General features: G+C 57.1%; 1 protein-coding gene across 4 annotated transcripts in view; it reads right to left on the bottom strand.

Moving 5' to 3' along the window:
* ZMIZ1 (zinc finger MIZ-type containing 1) overlaps positions 1–13,736 on the bottom strand; it is a 228,178-nt gene that overhangs the window by 146,732 nt on the left and 67,710 nt on the right. The gene's annotated exons all lie outside the window — the stretch shown is intronic.

Below are 13,736 nucleotides of genomic sequence, written 5' to 3' on the forward strand. Positions count from 1 at the left end.
GAGGTGAAATCAGAGAGCAGGGGCAGCTGCGTTCAAGGGCACATGCAGACACATCCCTGGGGCCCCTCCAAAGCTTCACCCAGAGCCCAATTCAGATTTGTTGTGTTTTCAAGGCCGAGCTGGAATGGAGAATCCTCTCTCTCAAGGAGCATCACCCAGGCCCCAAGCAATGACACTCACCCACCCTGCCTCTCAGAGGTGCTCTGGTTCTTGGTGCACACAGGTACCTTGTCCCCACTGTGCCACCAGCCCCTTGGTGTTGGGCTTGTGCAAAGGGGCAAAACTGAGACCAGAGAAAGGCGTATCTCTGGCACGTGGCTCACTCACATTGGAGCAAGAGGGAAGGGGCTCCCGTTTCCCCAAGGCACTGAATGACAATTTTTCCTTTAATCAAGAGATGGGGGCTCAACATGGGTGGAGGGTGCACAGTGTGACTCCAGGTTCTAACACACCAGATTTGAGTGCTCTGCTACTTACTCAGCTGTGATGCTGGGCAAGGGACTTAGCCTCTCTGGGCCTCAGTTTCCTCATCTGTAAAATGGGGATAATGAGTCGCTCCTCTTAGAGAGTCGTAAGGACTGAAGATTATGCCCACACTGCACTAGCAGAGAAAGTGCTCAGGAGATAGAGACTGTCACTGTTCTCACTGGCTCAGGTTTGCTGCCAAGGGCAGACTTGGGGTCTTGCCCAGAGTAGAGCACTGGATCTCTTATCAAAGAGATGGAGAAAGACCCAGGCCTCTGGGAAGATGAATCTTGGCTCCAGGTCCCTTATGAGGCTGACTTAGGAGCTGACCCAGTGGGTCTGCTCCCCAGAGATGAGCTTTCTGAGGGCTACCAGCTCCCAGGAGGGGGACCCCCAATCCCTCCCCATAGAACAACCAAAGGTGTTGAACATCCTCCAGGTACAAGCTCTGTGCCGGGTGCTCCCTTCCACACCCATCATGTCATCAGTCCCCATGTGTGGGAAGAGCCTTCCCAGGGGCCAGGGTCTTGCCCAGAGGGGCAACCCACTGGAGCTGGCCAAACCACAGCCCCTGCCACCCAGCTGGGTGCTCGCTACTCCCAATGGCAATGATCTAAACTGAATTTTCTGCCTATGGCTCCTCTTAGGGGCTTTGTTTCTTGCACCTGCCCACTCTGCTTGGGGTAGCCTGGCCCTGCACTGCCCATCTAAGGGCGGCCCTGGAGGAACACCCCTCATCTCTGTCCCTGTGATACCCCCAACCCCTGCAGCATTCACGGGGCCTGGAAGAGGCTCTCAGGAGAGTCCGTGGAGGTCCTCAGTCTAAGCCTGCCAGCAAACAGAGGAGGGGACATAAGTCTGGAGAGGGACAGGGTGGGCCAGGGACCAGGAGGGGAACCCAGAACAGCTCTGGTTGGAGGTTGGACTGAGGAGCTGAGGACTCATGAGCAAGTCAGCTGTCCCCCCAGATCTCAGTTTCCTCCTCTAGGCTAACACTGGCTAGAGGATTGGCTGAGCTGACACGACAGCATGGTTGGCGCAGGACCGGGCAGCCCCAGCCGCCGTCCGCTCCGTGGGGCGGCCTGGACCCCAGGCTGTGATCCCTCCCCTTGAGAGGGCAGCGGGAAGGTCAGGAGGCTGAAGGGCATGGGCACTCCCGACGGCACAGGCAAAACGCCTAGCACCAAGCGTTCCTGACGATCCCCTTCCTGGGCCAGGGGCCAGCCCCCAGCAGTCACACTCCCCAAACAGGCATCCCTCTGGGATTCTGGCCACACGTGGGCCAGGCCAGTCTGAAGCGATGGCCAAGGCCCAGGTTTACAAATGCCAGACAAAGGAGAACACTGTTCTTGCTTGCAGGAGGTGGCCAGCCTGAGCACGGGCACTAAGGTCACCTAGGCCTGGATGTAATCCTGGTTCTGCTACTTGCAAGCCATGTGGCCTTAGCCCAGTCTCTGCACCTCTCCCTGCCTCAGTTTACTCAACCGTGCAATGGGGAGGGAGGTTTACCTGGGGTAAGTGCATGGCTCAACCCCAGGCCCTTGGAGGAGGCAGGCCACGGGAGCTCTTGCTGTTTGTAGGGATGCTAGCCCTCCCTGCAAGGGCGGCCCGGTGGTGGTCTGCAGGGCTGCTGCTGGGCAGGCTGAGGGAGAAGGGGGCTGCGGGGCGTGTTCATCACCAAACTACTCTGTAGCCTGTCCCAAGATGCTCCACCAGTGCGGCTGTCCAGGGAAGTCTGATCCCAGATCTTGCTTACACCAAGGTGGGCTCCAGGCCTGCCTCTGGCATGTACCCTCCCTGACCTGGGCAAGTGCCCTCTGATGCCTTGGAGCCTTCATCTTCTATCTGTAAAGTGGGAGGACTGATACTTGCCCAACGCCTCAGGTTGCTAGAAGGACTCTAGGAGATAGGGGATGTGGCGATGGGCTGTGAGGAGGCTCCCTGTTCTGTTCCATATGCTGCCTGCCTTGACTGATCCTGCCTTCCTGGGCAGCCCCAGGGCCCAGCCCTGTCTGAGCCATCACGCACTCAGAGCATGTCCTGGGGCCCCGCCAGCCCCCACGGGCACTGAGGACCTCCCCAGGTGCTGCCCAGCTGAGGCTGTCAGCACTAGCCTAGGATACCCCTTCTTCTCCCTTGAGTCTGGGGTCTCCTTGTGTTCATTCAGAAAAAGGGGCTCCCTCAGCCCAGCAACTTGGTGGGATTCTTGGGGGAGCCACCCCCCACCTGCCCATCAATCCTTGGGACTGACTGACAGAAACTGCCCTCTGGGACTGGACCCCTGGACAGGCTAAAAGGAGGGGCCAAGGCCAGCCCCAACCAGGGGTGTCTTCTTACTGTCGCCCACAGCACCCAGCACGGGGCTGGCCCCCAGCATGTTTGCTGAAGGGATGAATGAGCAGTGATGGGAAGGGTGGTGTGAAAACAGATTTAGATCAGAGAACACCGCAGCTCACACTTGCACAGTGCTCACTATATCCACCCCAGGCCTGTCTCTAACAGACACTGTCTACGCTGCTTAATCCATTTAGTACCCATGGCAATTCTACAAAGTGGGAATGGCATCCCCATTTCACAGATGAGGAAACTGAGGCTCAGAAACATGAAGTCATTTGCCCACAGTGTTAGAAAGTGGCAGAGCTAGATTCAGTATAGGCGCAGGGCTCTAGAACCCACGTGCTGGTCCACAGGGCTGCCTGGGGGCCCTGGGGAGGGTGGAAAGAGCAGCCACCCAGACCTGAGCTTCCTACCCAGGCTCCAGTCCCTGCCCCAGGGATTTAACTGGTCTGGGGTGCACTACCTTTTAGAGCTGCCCTGGATGTCACATATAACAGGAGCTGAGAACTCCTGGCAGCCCCACCCTCACTCTTCAACAGGGAGGGAGGGGACACAACCAAAGTCACCCTGCTTGTTGGCGGAGCCTGGGACCTGGAGTCCAGGTCCCCTGACTTCTCCGTCGTTGGCTCTGAGCTCTTGGAAACAGCACCGTCGTCCCAGCAGAGCAGCCCACAGGCGCAGACGCGTGTGGGAGAGGCGAGGCAGACAGGCGCAGGGAAGCCAGATGACACACAGGCCCAGCAATTCCTGACTCACAGCCACCCATCCCGTGACTCCACCCACCGCCAGTGTCCCCACCCTGGCTCACACTCCACAGCCCACTGCAGCCTCCGGAGTCCCCTCCCATTTAGGATCAGAAAGCCACAGAAGGAGGAAGGAGCGATGGGGCCCCACCCAGGGCTGGGTGGGAAACCCAGACAACTCGAGCCAGGGGGGACTCCGGGACACGCAGAGGAAGCGGCATTAGCACAGACCCTGCCCTCCCTGCAGTGCCCCACACCCTCCCAGCCTGTGCTGGCCAGTGCCCTGAAGACCCTGTGCCCAGTGGACAGAACAGAAGGGGAACCAAGGCCTGCACAGCCTAGCTGGTATGGACACCCACCAGGCTTAACTCTCTTAGCCATGTGACTCCCTTTGGATCAGGGTCCCACACCTGGTAGAGCATGCTGCCACCTCCTCTCCCTGAGAGTGCATTACTCTACTGGCCAAGAACCTTCAGTGGCTCCCACTTGTCTACATGGGTCCAGTTCTAACTCTTCAACCTCATGTCCAAGGTTCCAGCCTGACTATGACCTGTGGTGTCTGGAGCTCCCACCTATACACTCTGCTCACCTTAATCCTGCTGCCAGGAATGCCCCTGTGCCTGTGGCCTGACACACTGGGACACGTACCAAGGGGCCACAGGACTCAGATACTGCATTCACTGAATCTCAAGGACTCCTCACAGCTCCCTGGCTCTGAAGGGCCCATTTGACAGATGCAGATGACAAGGCTCAGAGCGGCAATGTGTCCAAGGCCACTGGAGGCTGAGCTGTCACCACACTACAGGCAGGGGCTTGGTAGCTCTGTCTGCCCTGTTGCTGACAAGCTTTCAGCTGGTCCAAGAGCTCAGGGTGGTCCCAAGTCTGACAGCTCATCCACTGTCATAGTGACTTGGGTCTGCTCACCTTGGCATCCTGACCCGCCCTCTGCCTCCCTTTGGGAAGAGGCTGCAACCCTGCTGATACTGAGCTGGGCTTAGGCTGGGGGCGCCTGGCTGGAGGAGGTGGGTCATGAGAAGCTGTGCAGCATAGTGGCCAAGAACGCGGACTCTAGGGCCAGCTGCCCAGTTCAATCCCAATGTAACTACCCAGGGCATGTCAATTCACCTCTCCGTGCCTCAGTTTCCACCTCTGGGAACAGGGACGATAGGAGTCGTGACCTCACAGACAGAGGTGCTATCATGGTGAACACGCAATCCTGCAGCTGCAGGTTGGAGCAGCACCTCTGCAGAGTGCTACAGAAGGGCTTGGCTCTCTTAGTGTCATTGCCCTGTTCCTCCCGACACTTAGGCTCACCATCACAACCAAAGGAAAACCGAAGGCCTCAGAGCACCTACGAGGCGGGAGGAGGAGGGTGGGAGGAGGGTGGGAGAACCTGCCCCTCAAGCGCTGCCCCCTCCCCAGTTTCTGGCCCACAGGGCGCTACCCTGGCCCACCTGCCTGAGCAGAGCAGAACAGAGCAGAGCAGAGACCCAGCACAGTCCACTGCTCAGCTCCTGGGAGGAGGGAGAAGGGAGGCTTCCTTCCCAGACAGAGATACCCAGGTTTGCACCTGTGTTGTCTGAGATGGGATGACCCAGAGAGGGGCTGTGCCAGAATCACTACCCCCGTCCCCCATGGGGACACTGACAGTCACTCACTTCTCTCTCCCTGCTTGGGGGCCATTCCAGACACTGTGCCTGCTGGTTGGAGACAGAGATGTCTGAGATGCATGAGGGGGGTCTGGGGCAGTGAACCCCAAACCCACTGTCCTTATAGGGTAGAGATTCATCCCACCCTCAAACCTTTTATCCCATGGGAGGCTCATAGCGGGAAAAGCTTCTTCCTCTCCCCTTTCTTTGTACAGATGAGGCCCAGAGTGGTTGAGTGACTAGCCCACATGCACCAGCAAGCTGGTGGTGGATCCCAGACAAAACTCGGCTCTCTGGGCTCCCAGGCCTGGCTCCACTCTGAGGTTCCTCCTTCCCATAAAGGTGACTGACCATCTAGGAGAAGATAAGTCACCAGCATGTGTGGGTGAGGGGTGGGCGTAGGCCCTGAGCTTCCACCAACGGGAGGCCTTGGGAGGGGGTCAGAACAGGTCAGAGGCAGGGCAGCTGCGAGCCTGAGGCCCTTCCTTTCTCAAGGGGGCATGATTCCTGGCAACAGCTCCCACGGGAAGCAGCAGAAGCGCCACCCGCGGGAAACACGGGGTGGGACAAAGGGGGTGCCGGGCAGGGTTTCCTGTTGGGTGGGTGACCTGCGTGGCTGCAGCCCTGGGGCCAGGCCAGGGTTGGGCTTCGCCTCATCCCTGGCTCAGGCCCAGGCCACCCTGGGTCCCATCCTCCAGGCCTGCCCTGGCTTCCTGTCCCACTGGCCCCACCCAGCCCAGGAGGGAGGCAGGGCCCCGTTGAGGCCTCCTCAGAAGCACCAAAGTTTTCTGGGGCAGGAGTGGGCAGGCTGCCCCAGCCTGCTCAGTGACATTTGGCCTCTGACCTCTAGACCTCCAGCTCTTTGTCTTCCAGCAAGAAGCCTGAACAGAAAAGCACCCCTGGGTTTTACCCCCAGGAGCTCATGACATCAGGCATAACTGAGCGGAGGCTGCAGGAAGTAGCCCCTCCTTGAGGATTGGATCAATGTCTTCCCCGACTCTGGGCAGAGGGGCAGGGTCACTTCCAAGGAGCCATGCCTAAGGGACCAGGACAGTGGGAGAAGCTGAAGAGGGATGGATCTCAGGCCTCAAAGACAGAAATTCCCAAGGGTCAAAGGTGAGGAACAATGTGGTACCTTCTGCAGGAGGTGTGGCATCCCCGTCGGGCAGGGCAGCCCCCACACCGGGAACAATATGATATCAAACAATGGGCACAGCACCCAGAGTAAGAACCCTTCATATCACCCCTAGTTTTGGATGCTTGGATCCTTAAAAGTGTCAGGTGTCTGGGTGGGATGGGAGCTCAGCCGAGGACCTGCAGGGTCACCCATGGTCTCCGGGTGATCTGAACACCTTCCATGTGCCTCAGGAGCTGGGGACTCATCTGTCTACAGGTGGGGTTGTGGTGGGAGTGGAGAAGTTAATGGCCTGGCCCAATGAAGTGGGAGAGGTTTGAACAAAGGCCCTCAGCCCAGGGCATAGTCTATGGGAGGCAGGAGAATCCCCGGTCTCTCTCAAGGCTGCTCGGCAAACAGGCGACTCAGAGAGCAAACAGGCCAGAGAGTGTGGAGGAATCTTCCAGCGGCTGCTGGCCCACCATGGACAAAGGCCTCTTGTAGCTCAGTGTTGGGGAGGAGCGCAGACTGGAGGCGGTCTGGGCTGACTGGGGCTGGGCCTGGCCTGAGATCACCCTGGGGACAGAGACGGAGCTGGGAGCCAGGTCTCCCGCTTGCTCCATGGGCAGCCCCAGGGCCTCCCCAGGGCCATTCTGGGAAGGGGGGCTGCTCGCTTGGGCAGGGGCTACCTTTGGCCTCACCTCACTGCCCAATGCAGGACACTGATGACATGTCCAGTGATGACTAGTCCAATCAAACAGGCCCTGAAGGAGGTGTCTGAGGGCCCAGAGTGTTGCTCTGCCTAGAAGCACTGAAGCTTGGGAGGGACCAGGTCAGGGGGGCTAAAGGGGTGGGCCTGAGGTGACTGGGGTGGAAGAGAGAAGCCAGACTACAGCCTGGTGGGTGGCCAGGGAAGAGGTTACCAGGAAGAGTTACTAAGACAGCCATGGGGAAGTAATGAGCCTCCTGATCCTGGGGGGCATGCAAACCAAGGCTGGGGATACACAGGCTTTAGAACCACCCCAGCCACAATCCACATTCAGTCATGGGTGACAGGATGGCCGGTCTGTGTCACCAGCTCAACCAGTGGCCGCTCCACCTCCATTCCTTTTCTGGGTTGAAATTTTCCAGCAGTATTAGAATGGCCTCGAGCTCATGAGCCCGGGGGACCCTTCCAGGTTGAACAGCCCCAAATCTTATCACAACAGAGACAAGGTTTGACAGTGCTCTCTGTGCCCCTCATTCTGAGCACCTGGTGGAATCGGCCTCAGACCCTCTAGGGAAAATGTATCTGCGCTTGTCCAGAACCCGGGGCAGCCTGTGGGGTCAGCCGCACCCAGATCCCCGCCCAGTGGCTGCCTCTCCCTGGGCCTCAGCTCAGCTGGGACCCTCAGCCCACCTTGAGATGTTGCTGATGCCGGCCTGGCAGTGAGCATCTCCAGGGCAAGAGATATGTTTTTCACTAAGCACAGACCTGGCACAGTCTTGGCTGCCGGGAAATGTTTGTCAAAGGAAGGAGAGAAGCAGCAGGGGGGAAGGGGCACAAACAGACACTTAGGTAGGCTCTCAAAAAGTGCAGCCCCCAAAGGCTATGATAGCCCTCCTCCTCGAGGATCCGGGGGACTGTGCCCTCTGCAGCTAAGACACAGCCTGAAAGCCAGGTAAACATGGAGGAAGGAGAACCAAGGCCCTGCTCAAAGGATTCTGCTGAGCTGTTTCTCTGGGGCTCTGCTGCCAGCGTGGGCTCAGAGAAGGCCCCAGGTGCCCCGGCTCTGCACTCTGCTCACACTGCTCTGGAAGCCCAGATCCGACTCCTTCCTCTCTGGAGGATGGACACTCTCACCCCAGCTGCGTGGTCCACCAGGGACTCAGTGTTGTCTCTCACCTTCCCTGATGTCCCCTGCCCAATGTTGAGGTTCCATCCTCCTGGAATGGCAGCGGGGTGGCACGTGGCTGCTTCCTGACAAAAGCACAGGGTCTTTGCAGTGAAGGGTGATCCTGCCCACTTGACAGGAGGGAAATACGTCCCAGGTGCGGAGGCCCACAGATGTTCTGGAAGAGCTGGGTGCTGACAAGCCCCAACACCAAATCTGGAGGCCTAAGAACTCCAGGAACCGGCTCAGGGCAGGCTTCTGTCCCTGGTGATCCTTACATCCATTGTCCCCGCCAGTGTGGCCCCCTCCCCTGGCTCCCTGGCTCAGCCTCCTGGCTGCAGCTGGCCTGAACTGCTTACTTAGACAAACAGGGAAAGAAGCCACATGACTGGCTAAGGTTTCCTGAACCAGGGACACATGCACGCGCACACACACACACAGCCACTTGTGGCAGGTCAGGTGGTCATGCGGCCCAGCAGGGCAGAGACTGGGCCAGTGCTCAGGTTTCCATGTGTCTGAAGGACAAGTGACCGGGCCTGCTTTTCTTCACCCAGAAGAATGCCTTCTCCAAACACTAGTTTTGTGCTTCCTGGCCGTGTCAGGGCCTTGCAGGAGGGGAAGAGCAGAGGGCGGGGAGGAGGGGGAGGAGGAGGGGGAGGAGCACGCGCCCAGCCCTCAGCCCTCCTCGGCCCTCGGCCCTGTCTGGTGCTTTCCTTCCGCCCTCCCCACCCAGAAGGCAGATGCCTGCTGGGAAACTGTGGCCGCCCAGCCACTGGCTGTGGGGAGAATCCCAAAGCCCAGTGTTTGGACTTGGGGCAGGAAGGGAGCCGCGGCTCAGAGGGGAGTCTCTGAGTGAGTCAGTGACAGGCCTGTCGGGCCTGGTACCCAGAGCAGCGGTTTCCAGCTGGAGTCCACGGCCTGGCCCTGGGGGCATCCAGGGTGGGAGAAAGGGTAGGAGAAGGGTGTGTCTAGACCAACTTGGTGGGAGCAGCTCTGCCTTTGGTTTGTTGTTTGGGAAAGGTCTGGGGATCAGGGTCTCGAGGGTCTTCCAGCTTTGGGGCTCTGTGCCTCAGATGCTCCCCCAGAACAGCAGGCCTGTCCAACTTTACAGACCTGAGAACGGCCCCCGAAGGAGAGAGAGGCCACATCTCCTGATAGGCAGGGCTGAGAGCCATCCGGAGGGGACGGCCCAGCTCTGTCGGGGTCTGTGGCCGGTTCCCACCCATCCCTGGCCTCAGGCCTGACATCCACCACCCCAGCAGCACAGAAACCCACTGCGGAGGCACCTTAGGAAAGCCACAAAGAAATGAGGGTCGTGGCCAAGAGGTGTCAAATGAAAGCCAGTTCCAGTCAGGCTGCCTTGCTAAGCATTCTTCATAGGTTATCTCCCTGAATCCTCACAACCCTACGAGGTAGGTAATGTCGTCACCCCATTTTACAGACGAAGGATCAGCAACCCAAAGATCACACCATTAATAAGTACAGATTGGGATGTGTACCCACAGAGTCCACCTCTAGAATCCATGCCCTTAACGACTTCCCACGTTCCAGCGACTGGGCCCCCAGCACTGGGCGAGGCTCGTCCTCTATAGCACAATTGATAATGATTCTGAGGGCTGGGGCCTGGGTTCTTCAGGGATGCATACCCAGCTGGCCCACTTCTCATCCTGTCTGTCCCAGGCATACACAGAAGCAGCCCTACACACGGCTTCTGTGAAGATCTACGGGGTGAAGAGGAAGGGGTTGGAGGGATGAGAGAGGGGAAAAGTTGGGGAAGGGGGGATAGGGGTACTAACAAGGAGAGAGGAAGAGAGGGCTAGGATGGGGGCGGGAGAGGGTGGAGAAAGATAGAAGAAACAGAAGAATGAGCGAGAGGCGAGTGATGGAGAAACAGAAAGAGAGGGAAGGTGGGGTGATGACAATGGGAAAGAGGGCAGGAGGGAGGAAGACACAAAGCCAGAAAGAGCAGAGGGAAATAGGAAAGGGAGAAGGAGGAAGAGGCAGAAGGGAAGGAGGGAAGGAGGAGAGAAGGGGGGACGGGATCTGCGGGGAAAGGCAGGGAAAGAAGAAGGCAGGAGCGAAGGAGGAAAGGAGGTGGGCAGACAAGGGTCAGGGAGGGAGAGGGCCTTGGAAAACAGAAAGTCAGAGGGAAAGCAAACCCGCCCACCCGAACATTAAATACCTAACAGGAGATGACAAATCAAATGGGAATTACTGCGGTAAAAACATAATTAGAAACTTGATTGAAGTTAAACAGAATTTACATAACACTGCAAATTAACTTTACAGGGAAACTATTCTCTGGGAAGGCAATGAAAAGGCATTTCATTAGTAATCTATATTTAAACAATAGGCACAATGGAGCTTTCTGATGAGGAGCTTGGTGCCTTCAACCCGAGAGAGTGCCAAATGCTGCCAGGGAACGGAAGGCAGCGGATACTCTGAGAGGAAGTGGGCAGCGTCCAGGCCGGGATCCCAGGGCCTGCGAACAGGGGGTGGGCGTGGGTGGACACAGTGGGCCAGATCAGATTCTGGTATAAGTTGTGCCCCTGACTTGCTGAGTGGTCCCAGGCAACTATCTTACCTTCTCTGGGCCTCTGTTTCCTCATTTACAAAATGAGGGAGTTGGAGAGGTGGTTTACATGAAGGTGCCTGCAAATGAATATTTTAGGAGAGCTCTGGAGGTGGGAGAAGGCAGCGCTAAGAGTGTGAGCTTGGGGATTCAGACGGACCCAGTTCAAAGCTTCATCCTGCCACTTATAAGCTGTGACATCAGGCAAGCCTCTTCCTCTCTGGCCCTGGTTTACCCATCTGTTCAATGGAGGTATGTCCCCTCCCGCCCGACATTACCCAGGCCATGGAAGGATTTAGGGAGAGATTCAGTGGGGATAGGCTTAAAGAAAAGTGAGTCTAAAGGCACAGGATTACTTGCCCCATCCGCCTGGCACACTAATTAGATTACCCACAGCCTCCTGCCCCTGGCCTGCCATGGAGCCTCGCATTGTCAGAGCTGCTTCCCACGACCCCCCTAGCCCCGATGTGGAGTCAGAGGCACGTCTCCCAGAGCAACCCCGGGGGTCACCTGCCTGGCCCCGTCCTACACTCAGTGTAGAGAAGTCTCCGGGCCCTTTGCCACATCTCAGGGCACACTGGGCTGTGTTTACCAGGGCAGATGGGCTGGACTGTGCCCCTGCAGCCAGCTGGCCAGCCACACGCTCTCTCCCCACCTCCCACCCTGCCTCAAATGCCTGGGAAGCCCCTTCTCAGCCTCCAGGCAGCGGCTCCTCCCTGCAGCCTTCCCTGACCGAGTGGTGGCCATTCTCTCCACTGAAAGCTGAGTCCTGAGTGTGAAACACCCCAGACGCACAAAGGTGGACGTCTTCCCCAACTCAAACACGCATACATTTGCCCACCAAAGGCAGTAAGCTCCTCTGCTCTGTGAGCCTGAGTGGGCAGCTCTGACCCACACTCGTAGTGCAGGAAGTTTCTCCAGTTTCTTTTAAGATAAAGGCTCCAGGCAGTGCTTAGAGATTTAATAGGAAGCTGTTGGGTGCCCGTTCCCCTGCGGACAACTCAGAAGCTGCTGCCTCCAGCCCTGTGTTTTCAGACTAGTACTCTAGGCAAGGGGGAGGTCTCCTGGGCCCAAGAGCCCCAGAGGGGCATGGGAGGAGGTCAGGAGAAGTAGGTGAAGCTTCTTAAAACAAAGTGGAAAGTATGCAGACATCAGCTGAGATCTGAGAGTGCCAATCAGGATGACAGGGAAGGTCCCCAGATATGGGCTCACCCACAGCCCAGCCAGACACCCACGGGCCCTGGCTTCTGTGTGGCCAGGTGTGGAGAGGGGAGCTGCTCTGGTCCCTCCACCCTCTCCATCACCCCTCCCCAAATATGGCTCCTTTATTGAAGCCTCTGAGCCTCTGTTATGCTATTCCCTCTACCTGTAGTATTCTTTCCCTGCTTTGCCAGCAAAATCTTCCTCGTCCATGAAGAGCCATTCCCTCAGTTCTCCTCCGCCCTCCCCGGCTGCACCTTCTCCATCTCCTTGGCTGTCTCCAACCCATCTTCCCTCCCTCTAAGGGCTGGATGCCCTGTGACTCAGACTCAGGCTTCTGATCCACACACTCCCAAGATGACCTCATCAGCCTCACAGCTTGCAACACCATCTACACACGACAGCTCCCACATTTATGTCTCCAGTCGGGACCTCTCTCTGCCTCCCAGACTCATATATCTAAATGCCTTTTCAAACTTTTCATTTGGATGTCTCAAAGCATCTCAAACTTCACAGGTCTAAAACACAACTCCTCGGCTTCCTTCAGCCCTTCCTGCTGCCATCCCTGGGTGAGTAAAGCAACCACCTCTGTTCTCCAGGGGCTTTTGTCCCAGACGCAAGAGCCTTCCTGGACTGTCCCCTCTTCTCTTGTCCTCCATTTCTAGTCTACCCACAAGCCTGTCTGCAAGGCCTCTGAACTACAGTCAGACTTTGATGGCTTCCCATCCCTTCCCGGGCAACCTCAGTCCAAGCCACCACCACTTCTACTTGGATGTGGGCAACAGCTCCTCAGCCATCTCCCTGCTCTACTCTTGCCCGCCTATGTGAGTGGGTGCCCCAGGATCTCTCTGATTTCCCCTCCTACCCCTCACTTCCCTCCTTCCACATGGCATCCCTGCTACTTCCCTGAATGTGCCAAGTGCACCCCGGTTCACTCCCTTCTTGCATTCTCGTCTCTGTTCAAATGTCACCTTGTCAGAGGCCTTCCTTGACCATCCTTTGTCAAAAAATGTTTTACCTCATCCCATAGTCTGTTTCTTTACTTGGCTAATTTCCCTTCTTAAAACTTATATCACCTGACATTATATATCACATTTTAGGTATTTATTGTCCATGTCTCCTCATGAGAATGAAAGCACCATGAGGAAAGGGAGTTTTGTCAGTTTTATTCCCTGCTGTGTCTCCAAAACATCAAGTGGTTCCCAGCATAGAGACTTTCTCAATAAACAATTGGGGCATGAAAAAGTGAACAACGCCACCTCCTCCGGGAAGCGCTCCCTGAATGCCTGCCTGCAGAACCAGCACGTGGCCCCCCCTCCCTTCCCCATGCGGTCTCAGACACTACAGGAGCCTGAGCACTGAACTTCTGGAATTGGGCCTGGATCTGAGATCACATGTCAGCCTCCATCCCAGATCGCACCATCTCAAGGCAGGGCTGGATCTGATCTATCTTCAAAGCCCAGCCCTTAGTTTAGGACTGGCTTGGCACAAGAGTCAGTGAGTGTTTGATGTGTGAATTAACGAGTAAATGGATGGTTGGAAGAATGGGTGGATGAATAGATGAGTAGATGGATGGCTGGATGAGTGAATGAAAGGATGGTTGCGGGGGAGGATGATGAATCGATGGATAGATGGGAGGTTGGTTGGGTGGGTAGGAGGATGTAAAACTGGGTAGGTGAATGATGGATGATGGGTGGATAGGTGGATGGATGGGTCCCACCACAGGCACGCAATAAACACTGGTGGTTTCCTGGGCTCAACAGCCAGACTTCTCTGGGGAGG

This window comes from Vicugna pacos, chromosome 11 (genome assembly GCF_048564905.1).
Source record: "Vicugna pacos chromosome 11, VicPac4, whole genome shotgun sequence".
NCBI classification, from domain to species: domain Eukaryota; kingdom Metazoa; phylum Chordata; class Mammalia; order Artiodactyla; family Camelidae; genus Vicugna; species Vicugna pacos.